The sequence below is a fragment of the Ylistrum balloti genome, unplaced genomic scaffold, assembly GCF_031769215.1.
Source record: "Ylistrum balloti isolate Yb309-2 unplaced genomic scaffold, AGI_CSIRO_Ybal_v1 Utg370026, whole genome shotgun sequence".
NCBI classification, from domain to species: Eukaryota; Metazoa; Mollusca; class Bivalvia; order Pectinida; family Pectinidae; genus Ylistrum; species Ylistrum balloti.
The window spans coordinates 679,063-685,062 of record NW_026782091.1 but is presented as its reverse complement, the minus strand read 5'-3'; positions in this window follow the sequence as shown (position 1 = coordinate 685,062).

Sequence of the window (6,000 nt, the reverse complement as noted above, 5' to 3'; positions counted from 1 at the left end):
ACAAATATAGAACAATGGCAAACAATAACGTTACCATCAGGCTCATTAACGGGTATCAAGCATGTCCAATTTCATATCGCACAAGAAAATAGAATGTTTCTTTATCAGATAACTCCTGTAACAGCAGGAATGATGTTGTCCAAACCGGACAATTCACCACGAGAAAATCGAAATCAAATGTTCCTGAATCCAATTCTAATGGTTGTTTTTTTCACTGGGTACGGAAATGGACAATACATATCAAAGGCAAGGCATCAGCAATATATCTGAAAGTAAAATTGAAGGGTTTGGCAAGTTTTTTATGGCTCGTTTTGAGAACGTTTTCCTAGCTCCACGCATTTTCATTCCAGCAACAAATACTACATAAATATACTTGATTTCTAAACGCTCGGACAGATACATCTTAGTTGTACGGCGTTAGTAGTTTTAGTGTACAAAATGGCTGCTGTGTATTCCAAAATGTTTCTTGTTCTCCACAAGTTATATCGTTCCAGTCGTTAGTCATCTTGTCAAAATAACTTATTAATTTTTCTTGTATGACGATATTGTTACAATGAGACAATGACAATTGTTCCAAAATGAAGAGTTTAGTGGTATTATATCCACTGCTTTGAAAAATCCTAAATTTGAATCCGGCAAATTCATATCCATGTACATATGGCAAGAATTAATAAACCAAACTTGAACAAAATGACGTAATACGCGGTATCTAAACTCAAATGCAAAACCTGACGAATTACGCCTGATCTAAATAAAACGTTATATGCAACAATTGACGTAAAACACGGTATCTAAACACAAAAAAGACGTAATACGCAGTATCTAAGACTCAAACACAAAAATGACGTTATAACCAGTATCTAAATATCGAACACAAAAAATGACGTAATACGCAGTATCTAAGACTCAAACACAAAAATGACGTTATAACCAGTATCTAAAAATCGAACACAAAAAACGACGTAATTACAGTATCTCAACATTCAAACGAAAAAAAAAAAAATATGTAGTACACAGTATGTACATGAAGTTAATATTAGTGTAAATATTTATCACAACATTATACACAGATACATGACGGAGGAGGAAACGATCTAATTATACAAATAGGAAATGTAACCTCGTAACGAAATACATTATCTCCTAGCATTAAGATAAAATTGAGAGATACACACTCGTCAAAAAATCTAATCCATTGATGATTATCTGTTATGATAACTACAGTTCTAGAGACCTTCACTACTTGAGGTACTCGTGGAGTTTATGTAAAACATATGTAGGAGTCTGTATGCTTTTCCTAGCGCTGTGTTTAATAAGGAATAACTTTTACTCAAACACTTTTTGTTTGACCTTTGACCCCCATGTAGTACACGGTTTTATTAATAGGTGGGTGCATTCCGTTATTTCAAATCTTGGTATCTGGATGATGATGTCGTTCTATAACGAAGTTTATCTTTTATATAATGTAGTTTTATTTGTAAGGAAATACATCGATATCGTTTATATCGAACTGCGTGTTTATCGAGTAAACAATTAAGTTTTCATGGTCACGCCAACTTCGAAATACTGAAGGTTTTCTTAATTGTTTTGTGCAAAGTACAAATGTGGATTTTATTATCTTTTAACTTACGGATGATAATGATTAACAATGATATAAAATATCACGTTGGAAGAGTGTGAGAGAGAAAAAGAGCGAGATTTCGTGATGACCTCAGTGCGATTTACATTATTAAATAGACTATCTGTCGTTCGTGTGTCTCAGGAAGCTAGCAAACGGACCGGCTTGTGCTGCCATGGTTGTATTCTTGTGCTAGATACTTAACGCCCAATTGCTCTGCTGGATTGTATGCAACAAGCTTCTCTTATGAAGTTCAGTGAAGTAACTGCCATCTACTACAAGGTGACTTCGCCTTAAAATAACTCCGGTTGTTCATGGAACACTTGTCTGCTTTGCAGTATCCTTGGCGCATTGGTTTCGGACCCCTAAGAATCATTGCTCACTAGCTAGGCTATGTCGATGGACTTCCACCAAAAACAATTACATAGATTAATTGAAACGTGTTTCATACTTGAAAATTTATTTAAAAAGTGACATCACTAAACCAAACAGACGCTTGAGTTAGCTTAGTGTGACCCGGAAGTACACATGCATTACATAAAATCATCATCTGAACGGGATTGGGATTTTTATGGAAAAAAAAAAAAAAAAAAATAGTACAAAAATGGCGGATATCTGTGTTGACGTGTACACATTTTCTAAAGGCTCAAATTCAAGTTATCAAAGTTTGGACGTTAATTCTCAAATGAGAAATAATTCTTGGTAAATTTCTTTTTTGTAACCCAGATTATTAAAGTATCTTTTACATCTGTCTGTCTTCAGCTCGCTAGTTAGTCAAAATCAGAAATGAGTCACCAAAAAAGATAATTTAAAAATCATCACTTTTCCAACATAAGACGTGCATGTTTGGACTGTCGTAGCAAGAAAGTGTGGCCTGTTATTCATAGTCGATGTTTGTTCACGTGACAGACAACAACATTGGCTTCCGAGGATGAATCGATTGGTCATTTCATTATATCTGGGAGGGTGTTTGACATGTAATAATGTGAAATAAGAATAAATGCACAAATCTGCCAGTGAATTACATCACTTAAAATATTTTATGATGAATAGTTTAAATTGCATTCTTTTAAATTATTTCCGGAAGCGTGACATGTTACAGCAACCATTTTTTCTCCGATAGGTCAACCAGCTTAATAATTTATGTAATAATGGCCATTCCAAAATATATAATGGTCCGAAACCGATATCGAGACAATGTTTTTTCATTAATTAATGCTGTGTCGTGTATACAATCCATTAACATTTTGTCTGTATATAGGTAATAAATCCTGTAGTGACATTGTCCGAGGGAGACCTGGAATACCGATTACCATTGGCGCGTAATGTTCCTTCTGGACTTTGCTATTTTGAAATAATAAGCTTTCTTTGAACGTAATCTTCGTCATTAGGACCACCCCACACTCGGGGTAAACAGTCGAATCTTCTTCCAATAGCGACAACGGAATAAAGAACTTCTGTGTCTTTATTTATTTTTTGTTTGATATTTTTGTGGTATGTAAAAAAAATCCCTATTAAAGCTCTATCTAAGCTGTAACGTTTACAATATTAATCGCCCTGTGAACAATCACGGCTGTTTTGAGGCTAGGGTTTTTTATACTAGCTGCTGGCTACCTTACTGAACAACGTACGGGAGGCCCGGGGCATATCGTCCAGAGCAATCAAGGTAAAATATCTTGCTTAAGAGGAAAAACACGGCAAGACATACCAATTTTTCAGCTTCCTGAGAAAACACAAACCGCCACGGGTAGGAAGCGTTCAACCAGGCACCTCGGATTATAGTCTTGTTGAAATGTTGATTGTGAATATTTAATCAGCAAATATTTTCGTAAAACGGGAAGACTAAATTCTGTTCGGTTTTTATAAGCAGGAATGTTTAAGCTATAAATACATTTAGATCTATAGATAATTCGTAAGACGAAAAATACTGTTACGACATTAAGTGGAAAATAAATATGTAAAACGTTCCGTTCGAAGAATTAGAGTGAGAATATGACCATTAGATGTAAGTTATAGTTCCGTGTCTATCCGAAAATTTGAAATTAAAAAATGTTTTCGCCCACATATTAACACTTAATTTAGTCTAAAAACATCAAAACAAGATCATTAATTGGTATGAGACTTCGTTCATTATAGGCCCCTAAAGTAGTATTTAAGATTGCTTAGTAAAGCCTTTCTGACGACGGGAAGAATGTTTGCGCGCGCTTGGTGGTGGTTCTTGATCTCTCCTCGCAGTTAATTAATTTGGGGGACGATTCGAATAAATCCCTTCAAACCCCTTCTACTCAGTGCAAATAACCTTCATAAAACTTTCCCCGGTTAGTTTTATGAATAAGTGTTGTGTAGGCAAAATAGATTTGATGGTAACACCGATGATACCGTTTCGTATATGTGCGTATTATTAAAACAAGCATCATCGGTATGAGCGAATGAATCCGTATTATGGACGTAAGCTCGCTGTAATTGATGTGAAATATTTACCTATGTTTCGATGATCTAGATAAGAAAGGATTCTAAAGAAATTGTATATATTAGCCGATATCCAACATAGATAAAAGATTCCACTGTAATTCTCTCGTGCAAATTATTAATACTCGGGATCCATAAAGTCTCGCGGAGATCTCGCTCCACGCGACAACAGCAGGACGGCACTTTATATTCAGCGGGAACGAGGCTATCACGACGATATCTCAAGTGGAAGGAGGCGGGGAGTCGTCTTTCCTACCGTTTAAACATAAGAATATTGGCCGCCATGTATTATTATGGTACAGATGAAGAAAAAACTATGAGAGTACTTAAATTTTGGACGCAATATTGAGAAGTAAAAACTTTCGTTCGTAAATATGTATAATGAGAGTGGTTTGGAGTATCGCTACAGTGTAACTTGAAGGCTCAGCCCCCTCCCTGTCTCCACGACTTCGGTACCTCAGAGTTCAATGGCCAGTGGGGTTTAGTACAGTGACAATTTGAGATCACAAGAAAAAACAGTGAGAACCAAGCTCCCTCCTGCTAACTTAATTATTGTAAATGCGCGGGGTACAAAATTATTTTTGACGTGAGAATTTGAAGCAGAGTTTTCTGTTGGCGATAATTAGAGAGGAAAGTTTGTGTCGTACAAGTTGAGATCACTCAGATAAATGTAAAACATCAGATTGTAAAATTTTCAAGTACGTAAATATGGCAAAGGATGGAAAAAGATAAAAGTTTATCAATTTCTTGATGTAAGTACCATATGAGATGGAATGATTTCAATTTCAATTCCGTTATACAGTAGCTATGTGAACATTCAAATGAAGTATCAATATACAGGCTAAACACGTAAAAACGAAAGAACTTCTCTCTTTCTCTCTGTCTCTCTGTCTCTCTCTGTCTGTCTGTCTGTCTGTCTGTCTGTCTGTCTGTCTCTCTCTCTCTCTCTAATTCGTTATGATTTTAAAAAGCCTCTCCCTTTCCCATCCCACTGCCTTAAATGATAAGTTTCATTGTTCATTTACTCACATTCAAAAAGATATCGTGAAATTGAAAATCTGTACTTCATACCACAACCACCACAAATTCAAAGATATGTGTTGTTAATTTCGAAAATATAAATTACAGTTTTTACAAGGCTTGCCTTGATTATTTTTCATTATTTAACTTAATTTATTTATCTCATTCATATTATTTACAACATTGCAATGTTTAGAGAAAGCATATTAACATTGAACAGAAACAGCACACGTGAAGGATAAATTATGGACTTTTTATAAACAAATTTGAAGTAAGCATTATCAATGTAATGGATGCATGCCTATGTTAATTACTCGTGTTTTTACCGGAAACTAATGCATTCATGGGATAGTGAACGTCATTACTTCACTTGATATAAAAACATGAATACATACAACTCATTCTAGGTTGTCTCAGTTAGGGAACATGTTTTCGATATAAAATAAACTTTATCTATTTTACAACAATTGCGAAACGAGTTTTTTTCAACTTATATTAATCACTCTTGTTGGCCCGAATGAAAGTGCGGGAGAGGTCTTTCTGTGGGAGGAAACCGGAGTACCCGGGGAGAACCCACGTGGTCGGGCAGGTGACCCCATACCTTTTCACGTCGAATCCGGGAATCGAACCCCGGACAACTAGGTGAAATGTGAGTACGTTACCACTGCGCCACCTGACCACCAGTTTCAGTTTTCAATGAAATAAAAATCCTGCTATCAAATTAAACATAAGATTTTCTATTGCAAGTTTGTGTCATTTTCAAATTGATTGATATCACCTTTTCGTTATCAAAGGACTAAGTATAACTTACGATCTTTCAAACTTTATGAAACTATTAGAAGTTAATTTATTTTGCTCGATAGAAGACGGTTTTGCATAATCCGAAGCTAAAA